This window comes from Ranitomeya imitator, chromosome 2 (assembly GCF_032444005.1).
Source record: "Ranitomeya imitator isolate aRanImi1 chromosome 2, aRanImi1.pri, whole genome shotgun sequence".
Classification (NCBI taxonomy): domain Eukaryota; kingdom Metazoa; phylum Chordata; class Amphibia; order Anura; family Dendrobatidae; genus Ranitomeya; species Ranitomeya imitator.
In genome coordinates, this window is record NC_091283.1 from 165,378,347 (window position 1) to 165,391,083 (window position 12,737).

Sequence of the window (12,737 nt, forward strand, 5' to 3'; positions counted from 1 at the left end):
ATTGGACCCCAAAATTTGTTGCCCAATTTGTCCTGAGTGCGATGATACACCATATGTGGGGGGAACCACTGTTTGGGCACATGGGAGGGCTCGGAAGGGAAGGAGTGCCATTTGAATGCAGACTTAGATGGAATGGTCTGCAGGTGTCACATTGCGTTTGCAGAGCCTCTAATGTACCTAAACAGTAGAAACCCCCCACAAGTGACCGTTTTGGAAAGTAGACCCCCTTAGGAACTTATCTAGATGTGTGTTGAGCGCTTTGACCCACCAAGGGCTTCACAGAAGTTTATAATGGAGAGCCGTAAAAATAAAACAAAATTTTTTTCCCACAAAAATTATTTTTTAGCCCTGTTTTGTATTTTCCCGAGGGTAACAGGAGAAATTGGACCCCACAATTTGTTGTCCAATTTGTCCTGAGTGCGCTGATACCCCATATGTGGGGGGGAACCACTGTTTGGGCGCATGGGAGGGCTCGGAAGGGAAGGAGCTCCATTTGGAATGAGGACTTAGATGGAATGGTCTGCAGGTGTCACATTGCATTTGCAGAGCCCATAATGTACCTAAACAGTAGAAACCTCCCACAAGTGACACCATTTTGGAAACTAGACCCCCTAAGGAACTCATCTAGATGTGTTGTGATAGCTTTGAACCCCCAAGTGTTTCACTACAGTTTATAACGCAGAGCCGTGAAAATAAAAAAATCTTTTTTTTTCCCACAAAAATTATTTTTTAGCCCCCAGTTTTGTATTTTCCCAAGGGTAACAGGAGAAATTGGACCCCAAAAGTTGTTGTCCTATTTGTCCTGAGTACGCTGATACCCCATATGTTGGGGTAAACCCCTGTTTGGGCACACGGGAGAGCTCGGAAGGGAAGGAGCACTGTTTTACTTTTTCAACGCAGAATTGGCTGGAATTGAGATCGGACGCCATGTCGCGTTTGGAGAGCCCCTGATGTGCCTAAACAGTGGAAACCCCCCAATTATAACTGAAACCCTAATCCAAACACACCCCTAACCCTAATTCCAACGGTAACCCTAACCACACCTCTAACCCTGACACACCCCTAACCCTAATCCCAACCCTATTCCCAACTGTAAATGTAATCTAAACCCTAACTGTAACTTTAGCCCCAACCCGAACCCTAACTTTAGCCCCAACCCAAACTGTAGCCCTAACCCTAGCCCTAACCCTAGCCCTAACCCTAGCCCTAGCCCTAACCCTAGCCCTAACCCTAACCCTAAAATGGAAAATGGAAATGGAAATAAATAAAAAAAAATTATTTTTCCCTAACTAAGGGGGTGATGAAGGGGGGTTTGATTTACTTTTATAGCGGGTTTTTTAGTGGATTTTTATGATTGGCAGCCGTCACACACTGAAAGACGCTTTTTATTGCAAAAAATATTTTTTGCGTTACCACATTTTGAGAGCTATAATTTTTCCTTATTTTGGTCCACAGAGTCATGTGAGGTCTTGTTTTTTGCGGGACGAGTTGACGTTTTTATTGGTAACATTTTCGGGCACGTGACATTTTTTGATCGCTTTTTATTCCGATTTTTGTGAGGCAGAATGACCAAAAACCAGCTATTCATGAATTTCTTTTGGGGGAGGCGTTTATACCGTTCCCTGTTTGGTAAAATTGATAAAGCAGTTTTATTCTTTGGGTCAGTATGATTACAGCGACACCTCATTTATATCATTTTTTTATGTTTTGGCGCTTTTATACGATAAAAACTATTTTATAGAAAAAATAATTATTTTTGCATCGCTTTATTCTCAGGACTATAACTTTTTTATTTTTTTGCTGATGATGCTGTATGGCGGCTCGTTTTTTGCGGGACAAGATGACGCTTTCAGAGGTCCCATGGTTATTTATATCTGTCTTTTTGATCGCGTGTTATTCCACTTTTTGTTCGGCAGTATGATAATAAAGCGTTGTTTTTTGCCTCGTTTTTTTTTTTTTTTTCTTACGGTGTTTACTGAAGGGGTTAACTAGTGGGCCAGTTTTATAGGTCGGGCCGTTACGGACGCGGCGATACTAAATATATGTACTTTTATTGTTTGTTTGTTTTTATTTAGATAAAGAAATGTATTTATGGGAATAATTTTTTTTTTTTTCATTATTTTGGAATATTTTTTTAATTTTTTTTTACAGATTTGAAAATTTTTTTTTAACTTTTTTACTTTGTCCCACGGGGGGACATCACAGATCGGTGATCTGACAGTTTGCACAGCACTCTGTCAGATCACCGATCTGAGAGAAGTGCAGGCTGCTTCACAGTGCCTGCTCTGAGCAGGCTCTGTGAAGCCACCTCCCTCCCTGCAGGACCCGGATCCGCGGCCATCTTGGATCCGGAGCTCGAGAAGGGAGGGAGGTGAGGAGACCCTCGCAGCAACGCGATCACATCGCGTTGCTGCGGGGGGCTCAGGGAAGCCCGCAGGGAGCCCCCTCCCTGCGCGGTGCTTCCCTGCACCGCCGGCACATCGCGATCATGTTTGATCGCGGTGTGCCAGGGGTTAATGTGCCGGGGGCGGTCCGTGACCGCTCCTGGCACATAGTGCCGGATGTCAGCTGCGATAAACAGCTGACACCCGGCCGCGATCGGCGGCGCTCCCCCCGTGAGCACCGCCGATCGCGCTGGACGTACTATCCCGTCCATGGTCATAGGGGCCCACCCCACCTCGACGGGATAGTACGTCCCATGTCAGAAAGGGGTTAAACAGCGTCGGTCCCACTGACTGAGAGCCACAGGTGGCGTCACGAATAGACTTTATTACCAAATTCCCATTAAAGACCTTTTCCCTTTTATTGAGTGCCCAGAGCCATGGACCGGGTTGCAGCCACCGTGACACCCCCTTTAAGAGCGGCCGGACCCGGTACCGACTATCCCCATTGCCCTGGTGGGCGACTCAACTTTGGCGTCACGAACAGGATAGACCGACCCATTGGAATGGGTCCTGTGCGCCATGGATTATAATGGACTGTGTAAAATTGTTCATGACCGCCATTGCTGCACCACGAGGCGGATAAAGGAGGAAGATGATGTGTTGCCATGGGTAGAGTTTAAGAACCGGTGCGAAAGCTGGATCCACCCCCTACAGAGACTCTAATACCAACCAAAGATGCCCATCACCAGGACGGATCCGCCTCCAGAGATGGCTGGCGGAAAAGTGGGAACAGTACCGCCAAGAAGAAGAAAGTCGAGGGATGGAGAAGGAGAAAGATGTGGGAAAGAGTAGCAGCAGCATGGCTGCATGCTATCTGGAAAATGCATTGGTGGACAGCAGTGAAGAGCCGCTGAGACCTGCTGGCACCGACAGAGAGACCCCCAGTCCGCAGCGGCAAGAAACCTCGGACTCGAAGCCTACCTTAGACCGGGAGCTCCTTGCCGCAGAGATGGAGGAGCTGGCCCAATGACTACTGCGGACCCAGATGACAGTGGTGGCCGCCTGGAAGGAGTCCCTGATCCGTAGAATGAAGACTGAAACTCACCGGAGCTTACCACCAGCGCGCACAGCCCCAGCGGAGCAAGAGGGAGCGACGCTGCTGCAGGAGATGGCGCAAGCGACAGATCTGGAGCCTGCACCTGTAACCCCGATGGATCCAGAAAGTGAGGCACTGCCGGAAAGTGCGACGACACCGACGGAGAACCCGGAGCCCGCACCTGTAACCTCGGTGGAGCCAGAAAGCAAGATGCCACAATCAGAGATGGCAACGCCGCAGCATCAGGCCCTACAACCAGCAATCCTGACCCAAGCGGAAGCGGAAAAAGACCCCGGCAAAGGCGAGACAGGCATGCAAACTGCCCCGGTAGCTGAAGACACCCTAGTGGGACCCCTAGTAACCCTACCAACTTTATCACCTGGCCAGTCAGTAACAGTCACAGTAACCTGGGACAGTATGCTTGATATAGGAGACGCACTTACTGAGCCAATGGTACCTGAACCATCGCCCTTGAAAGTATGCAGGCCCAAAGACACTGTTCATTGGAGGCATCCTAAAACAGACTTAATGGGATTCCCAATAGAGGCCCAAACAGCAGCTAAAAGTGTTAAAATCACTGAAACAGAAAATTACTGCAGACAGCAGATCTTAAAACTGTAATCGGTCATTACATCCAAGACAAATGCAGGACTTATCGCTGAAAAGGACAGAAGTCGCCTTTCTCTGCACCATGATGGCTTGTGAGAACATGTGGTCAATGAAGCACCTGTAGCTTGACGTCTGGCTCGTAGCCGAATGTCATGCAAACGCCTACTGATGATTTATGTAGAGGAATTTTACAAGGGAATGTGAGTGACGTTACATCACACCGGTCTGACTCCTGGGATTATGGTGAGCTGTGGCATAATGCATGTTCCCGCTAATCTTCATGCCAGGTAGCTTGACGTTACATTAATTTGGTGGTGGAACCTGTGGTGCAGCTAATTTTACAAAGTGTCCCCATAGCTATTTGGCAATATATTAACCCCAGGATGATCGTGTTACTGTTTGCAGCCTTCATGGCCTAAATGCACTACTATGTCTGCAGCATCTCCGGACTTGTATCCCATTGAACATTTCTAGAACATCGTTGATCAGCAATTACAAAGAGAGCTCCCAATAGTGGATTTTGGTGATTTGCTTCTCAAGTGCATTCAGCGCAGCAGAATCTTCCTCAGATGACCATTAATAATCTCACTGATAGTAGCAGAAGATGTAAATGTGGTGATTTATGCACATGGCTCATACTCAATAATGAATAAATCAGGATGTTTTAAAAATTTCTTTTGCATTCTTTCATCATTTGCAAATCAGTGACACGTCTATCCATTCTGTGGCTTCCATAACTCCATGGCTTATTCTTCTTGGTGTTACAATTTCAGTGCTGAGGACTGTAGATTATTTGCAGGAATGACTAGCTAGCTCCAGTGAAAATATTATTGGTGTTCTGAACCTGCTGTGCACCCTCTGCCAAAATACAGGATGGGATTTGGCACGATTTGTAGAGTGGCGCTGCCGCAGAGACGTCGCTCTGGTTCTCTTCAACTATAATTTCTTACGATGTTTTCATTGTTTGTCTGCGAGGAACATTCCTGAGCCCTATTAATGAAGGAAATGGCACTTCCCCTTACCCGCTCCCTCTTCGCCTGAGGGGGTTCTCAACATGTAATCCTAATTTGAGAGTAATAATCTGCATATTTTCCACACATGGGTATGCAGATTATAAATCCTGTTAAGAAAAGGATCAGACAGCAGAGTACATGTCGGCAACAGTGTAAGCAAATACAGTGCCTTGTGAAAGTATTCGGCTCCCTAGAACTTTTCAACCTTTTCCCACATATCATGGTTCAAACATAAAGATACCAAATGTAAATTTTTTGGTGAACACTCAACAACAAGTGGAACACAATTGTGAAGTTGAACAAAATTGGTTATTTTAAATTTTTGTGGAAATTCAAAAACTGAAAAGTGGGGCGTGCAATATTATTCGGCCCCTTTAACTTAATACTTTGCTGCGCTACCTTTTGCTGCGATTACAGCTGCAAGTCGCTTGGGGTATGTCTCTATCAGTTTTGTACATCGAGAGACTGAAATTCTTGCCCATTCTTCCCTGGCAAACAGCTTGAGCTCAGTGAGGTTTGATGGAGATCGTTTGTGAACAGCAGTTTTCAGCTCTTTCCACAGATTCTCGATTGGATTGAGGTCTGGACTTTGACTTGGCCATTCTAACACCTGGATACGTTTATTTGTGAACCATTCCATTGTAGATTTTACTTTATGTTTGGGATCATTGTCTTGTTGGAAGACAAATCTCCGTCTCAGTCTCAGGTCTTTTGCAGACTCCAACAGGTTTTCTTTATGAATGGTCCTGTATTTGGCTCCATCCATCTTCCCATCAATTTTAGCCATCTTCCCTGTCCCTGCTGAAGAAAAGCAGGCCCAAACCATGATGCTGCCACCACCATGTTTGACAGTGGGGATGGTGTGTTCAGGGTGATGAGCTGTCTTGCCTTTATGCCAAACATATCGTTTGGCATTGTTGCCAAAAAGTTCAACTTTGGTTTCATCTGACCAGAGGACCTTCTTCCACATCTTCGATGTATCTCCCAGGTGGCTTGTTGCAAACTTTAAATTACACTTTTTATGGATATCTTTGAGAAATGCCTTTCGCCTTGCCAATCTTCCATAAAGGCCAGATTTGTGCAGTGTACGACTGATTGTTGTTCTATGGACAGACTGTCCCACCTCAGCTGTAGATCTCTGCAGTTCATCCAGAGTGATCATGGGCCTCTTGGCTGCATCTCTGATCAGTCTTCTCTTTGTTTGATATTAAAGTTTAGAGGGACGGCCGAGTCTTGATAGATTTGCAGTGGTATGATACTCCTTCCATTTCAATATGATCGCTTACAGTGCTCCTTGGGATGTTTAAAGGTTTGGAAATCATTTTGTATCCAAATCCAGCTTTAAACTTCTCCACAACAGTATCACAGACCTGCCTGTTGTGTTCCTTGGTCTTCATGTTGCTCTCTGTGCTTCAAACAGAACCCTGAGACCAGGGCCGGACTGGGACTAAAATTCAGCCCTGGCATTTGAAGTTACATAGGCCCACTTGTCACATGGTGACTGTATAATATCTTAGTACACTTGTAGGTTACAAGAAGTGAGGGGAGTGTAACACGACTATATAACATATAATTACAGCTGTATCCAGCATTACAGTTCAGTCCTATTTATGGCTTTTAGTTGCAGTACCAAAAAAAGCCGCTACTTTACCTACATAACGGGATCTCGTAGATAGTGAAGGGATGAGACGACCAAAGGCTATGGAACCTCATTCTGCTCCATAAAGTTTGCCTACAGCCACTTTTGGTTCCTCTGCGCAGCATGAGACCCGGTGACTCTGAAGAGCGGCGACATCAGTAATGCCACCGCTCTTCAGATATTCCGGGTCTTGCGCTGAGCTCGGTGACTGTGAAGAGTGGTATTGTTACTACCGTCACTGCTCTTCAGAGTCGCTGGGTCTCACCAGGTCTGGGCTAGTAGTGGGGATGTCTGATAGACACCTCTCCATTACTTACACCAGGGATTGATAGCAGCTGACATTACCCAGCTGACATCAACCCTAAAAATCATTACACATAACAGAATTAAATGCTTTGGCGGCTGGGAAAAGCAGTAGAGTTAGTGCTATTCCCAGGCGTCGGGTGCCAACTACAACTGTCATCATGATTGCCTCATCTCCATGCGAAGCATTTCTGCTGTATTTACATGCGCTGATCTCAGGCCGCTAAACGAGTGTGATCGACAATACTGAAGTCGTTCGCTTGTTTCCCGGCCTCTTTACACCAACTGAGAAAGAATGAAGGGAACAGAACAATCACAATTAGATCAATCTGTCCCCATACAGTATCATGTTATCAGCAGCACATCTACAGTTTACAAGGGCGATGTGCTGCTGAGAACAAGGATTTCTGTTCCCACATAAACAATCCAATCACTCAATGAATAGGCAGCAGTTTGCTTGTTTAGTATAATACACCCAATAGTCCTCCATATATTATAATGTGCACTTCAGTCCTCCATATAGTATAATACACTCCTCAGTCCTCCATATATTATAATGTGCACTTCAGTCCTCCATATAGTATAATACACTCCCCAGTCCTCTATATATTATAATGTGCACTTCAGTCCTCCATATAGTATAATACACTCCTCAGTCCTCCATATAGTATAATACACTCCTCAGTCCTCCATATAGTATAATAAACTCTTCAGTCCTCCAAATAGTATAATACACTCCTCATAGTGCTCCATATAGTATAATGCACCGCCATTGTCATCCATGTAGTACAATTCACTTCCCATAGTATAATGCACCCCATAGTTCTTCATATAGTATAATGTATTCCCCATAGTCCTTGATACAGTATAATGCAGCCCACATATATTATAGTGATGCCACTCCAGAGTAAAATGCATTCACCCCACAGAATATATTGTAGCCCCCTGAGTATAATGTAACCCCCAGAGAATATAATGCCCCCTCATATAGTATAATGCAGCCCCTGCATATATATGGTAGCCCCCTCATAGAGCATAATGCAGCCCCCCATAGAATATAATGTAGCCCCTCCATAGAATACAATGCAGCCCTCCTCATATAGTATAATGCAGCTTCCGATAGAATATAATGTAGCCCCCTCATAGAGTATGATGCAATCACCCCTCATAAAATATAATACAGCCCCCAAATAATATAATGTAGCCCCCAGAGAATGTAATACAGCCACCCATAGGATGTAATACATCCCCATAGAATATAATACAGCCCCCATAGAATATAATACAGCACCCCTTAGAATGTAATACAGCCCACCCATAGAATGTAATACAGCACAGCTCCCATATAATGTAATACCACCCAGCCCCCATAGAATGTAATACAGCCAGCCCCCATAGAATGTAATGCAGCCAGTCCCCATACAATGTAATGCAGCCAGCCCCCATAGAATGTAATACAGCAATGGCGGTGGCGAAGTATCTAGTCTTCTTTCACGTGGTCTTGTGATCCTGGAATGAGTTGCAGAACGGGGAAAGATCTGCTGCACAGCTAAGGATGTACAAAGTCTTTGAGTGGAGGCCGCAGTCTCACCACAGTGAACCGCATGCAACGGCGGATCAGCGTTGCAAAGAGAGTCAGCAGATGTCCGATGCACTGACCGGTTAGTGCTGTCAAGGTCGGAGAATAACAGGGGGTTGGTCTCTGGAGATGCACAGTCTGTATGCGCATGTTATGGAATGCTGCAAAGCGGGCCTGGTAGTTGGCGCCGGTCAGCAGAGAGGGAGTTAACCTTCTTCTGTAGTACACGCTGGGCACCTACCAAAAGCCCCGTTCCCGCGCGCTCAGTCTCTTTTATATCACATCTGCTTCCAACAGTCCGGTACAAAGGTCTACTCCGGCCAGAAAGTGCTTCCCCGGCAACAATGGTGACAGTCCTGACAGTTCCGGCCTGGACACACAAGAGGGACAACTATTCTGGGGCATCTTCCCACATTCCCCCACTCCTTTTGCTTGCCATTCCACGAGTGAGGGTTTTTGTGAAACACATGGCAGTCTTCCTCTCTTTAGTACATTTTGCTGCCAAATGAAATGTTCCTGATCGCAATTATAGGGGGGTATGCCCGCTGTTGTTCATTCAGAGCGTCGTAAATTTCAAGGAGTAGTGGAGTCCTCTTGAGTGGTAGAATCAGGTTGTACAGAAGGGAGCAATGGTGCATCTGTATTCTCGGGATCAGATTCTTTGGGGAACCCAGGTCTTGGTTCCACACCCTCTTCATCCTCTTCGATCATGGGAACTGACTCCGGAGTCTCTGGTGTCTCTTCTGTTCGTAATGGGTCCTTTGATAGACAAGGCCGAAGCATGTTCCAATGAACTATCCAAGTGAAAGAGCTCTGTTCTCTTTCAGGCTGAATCTCGTACACAGGCCCCTCGGAGCTGACTCGTCGCTTTACCCAGTATGGGTCCTTTTCACACTTATTTTTCCAGCTTCTCTGGAGGACGTCTTTCTCGCACCAGGACACAGTCTCCGATCTGAAGATTTGTTGCCTGTGGTGGAGTCCTCTTAGCATGCTCCAACTCCCGAAGTCTGGTCTGTACCAACCGATTCAAAGTCTGCAGACGATGACGATGTTCTCGAACCCAGGAGGACACCCTCATCCATGGGTAGTCCTCTTCTGGATCCGATTCTAACTCGGTGATTCCCTTTCCAGCCCGACCGAATAGGAGAAAATGGGGGGTATAACCCGTGGTTCAGTGTACTCGATTATTGTATATCCACAACAAATCTGATACATACTCAGGCCACCGGGCCTTCCAATCTTCTTCCAGAGTTCTCAACATTTGAATTAATGTTCCATTGAACCGTTCACATGCACTGTTTCCCTGAGGGTGATACGGTGTGATGCGGGATTTGTCAATCCGGTACATATTATGTAATTCTTGCATCACTTTACCCAAGAAACAGGCGCCCTGGTCAGAATGGATCCGTGTTGGACATCCGTAAAGTTGAATGAAATTTTTACAAATTGCACGTGCAGCTGACTCCTCAGGTTGATCCCTGGTTGGAGTCACAACAGCAAATTTTGTGAAGTGATGCTCCATCACTAAACAATGTTCATACCCCTGGTAGGCCGGCCCGATGGTCAGATAATCTATCATTACCAGCTCCAGGGGGGCGGATGTCACAATGGACTCTATGGGGGCTCTCTGGTCTGGCGGTTTAGCCAATTCACATGTCCGACATGCTCTACATGAACCGATATGAACCTTTCTAACCACTGAAAAGTCTTCTCCTGACCAAAGTGTGCTCCTTTTTCATGTGCTTCGGTGGCTATCTCGAACAACAACGCTTCTGGAACTATGACTTGCCAGGTGGCACCCAGCTCTGCCTGAAGTTGCACTTTCCGATACACTAATCCATTCTTTATCTGAAGAAGAAGAATCCGCAGAGTCTCCTGGAACAGGGTATTTCTCTTTGCCAAACTTGGAAGTCTCTTTAAGGTCACACACCATCTAAGCAGAGCAATCTATCTTCTTGTTGTAACCGGACCCACTTATCCCAGGATCGACCAACGATGTCCCCCTGAGTCAGGATTTGTACCTGCTCCTGCAATGTAAACACCATCCTTGCGAGACCTAGGAACCTGGGAACCTCCTCACTTTCCGGTTTTGCATGCACTGACTGTTGGAATACTCTTCTCTGAGAAGTATGTGGACTCCACTGTTTCAGAGTCTCGTTAGAGGGTTCATTGATGATCCCTAGAGTGACTGTGTCCGCTACTCACTTCTCCATGGGCTAGCACCACACTTTTTCATCCCAGATCTTTGCCACAAATGGAGATTTGCATCCATGCCACCCCAACTTCTGGAATTGCAAAGCGGGCCTGGAAGTTGGCGTCGGTCAGCGGAGAGGGAGTCAACCTCCTCCTGCAGCACACTCTGGGTACCAGCCAAAAACCCCATTCCCACGCGCTCAGTCTCTTTTATATCACACCCGCCCCCAACAGTCAGGTGCAAAGGTCTACTCCGGCCAAAAAGTGCTTCCCCTGGCAACAATGATGACAGTCCCGACAGTTCCGTCCCGGACATGCAAGAGGGACCACTATTCTGGTCCATCTTCCTACACAGCCAAACTACATGGAGACCAAAGGTTCTTTGCATGTTTCCTCGTTATTAATTTTCCTTGCATTCAATTAACCATCCTCCTCTCACCTGACCAGAAGAAGGGGTGTGGGTGGGACCCATTAAAATTTCTCATCTAAAGAAACAGATTCAAGATAAATCACGAGTATCGTAGATCTGTACCAAATTTCCCTGGCACCTCCACCAGAAGGTCTCACAAAATGTAACCTGTTTCTGTATGTATCATTTATTATTTGTACTGATTTTGCCTTTTATATATGTCTTTTTATAATTGTGTAATCACTGTACCCTTTTTCATATATTAAATGTAAGTTTGTCCCTGACTGCTTTAACCCCTTAAGGACTGCCGATATGCCTTTTAACGACGGCAGCTAAGGGTACTTATTCCTCAGCGCCACTTTTTAATGGAAAAAAGTGTCAGAAAATCTCCAGAGTCTCAGATCTCGCTCAGTAGCTGAGACCCTGGAGAACATGATCAGGGCCGGTTTTTATGGTCTTCTGTCACGTGATTGCCATTATTCAGTAGCATGACGTAAGGGGTACACGTGATTCATGACCGCCTTTACTGACTTAAACGCCTAACCTTAATTACTTACTGCATCGGATCTCTCGTAAACTGCCTTATCGTTAGATCCCCTCCTGAATAACGACATTACACCAGATTTGGATTTAATGGCCACAGCAGCCTTTTATTAAACATAAATACAACATGTAAACAATATCCCCCCAGGGAGTGGTGGTCCTCGAAGCCTCAAAAATAACCTTGCAGAAATTCAAATTGTGTACCTTGGCCTCCAGGCTTAGTCTTGCCTCCAGCCGCTAAGCACCAACTCGGAGGCAGATAATGACCAACCCGGCCAAACCAACCGATTACCAAATCCTTTAATCAGCCCCTCCACGAGCTGATCTACCACATCCACTCGCAATCCACTCCGGGGGAGTCCAGGACCACTAGAGGTCCCCCCCCCTTAGAATCCGCCATTCCCCTCTTTCCACCAACTTCGAGTACCTCCCTCCCCCGCCACCAACATAAATGTTTTGCCACCTCAAACATTTGTGTCCCTCCAAACCTTCAAACCCGTCTCAATTCCTTCCTGAACAGCGAGACACCACATGTCAACCCCGATTGCATTTAAATGCACGCCATCTGCCCTCCAATATTCGCCCTTTCCGGATTCCAAATTCACATGACGCACTACCAATGCCCCATTCCGCACCATGAACCGAGATACCGCCCTATTTACTTTTATTCTGGCCTTATTTATCCCCTCAATTGAGCGAGCACCTTGCCACACCTTCCTCGGGATAATATCCGACCAGACAACTAACAACTTCGGAAACGCCGCCCAAAGTCTTAAAATGTCGAACTTTACGTCCTTTATCAATTCCCTACAGGGCCTTTTGCCCAAGTAATTCGCGCCCAAATGAATTACTACCACTAACAAACTAGTGGAACTCCAGCAAAAGCTGGCTCCATATCATTCCGCGATTCCCGATCCACCGCAGAATCGCTGTCTCTCTTGAGAACCCCAGTTGCCGCCCGTCCGGCCG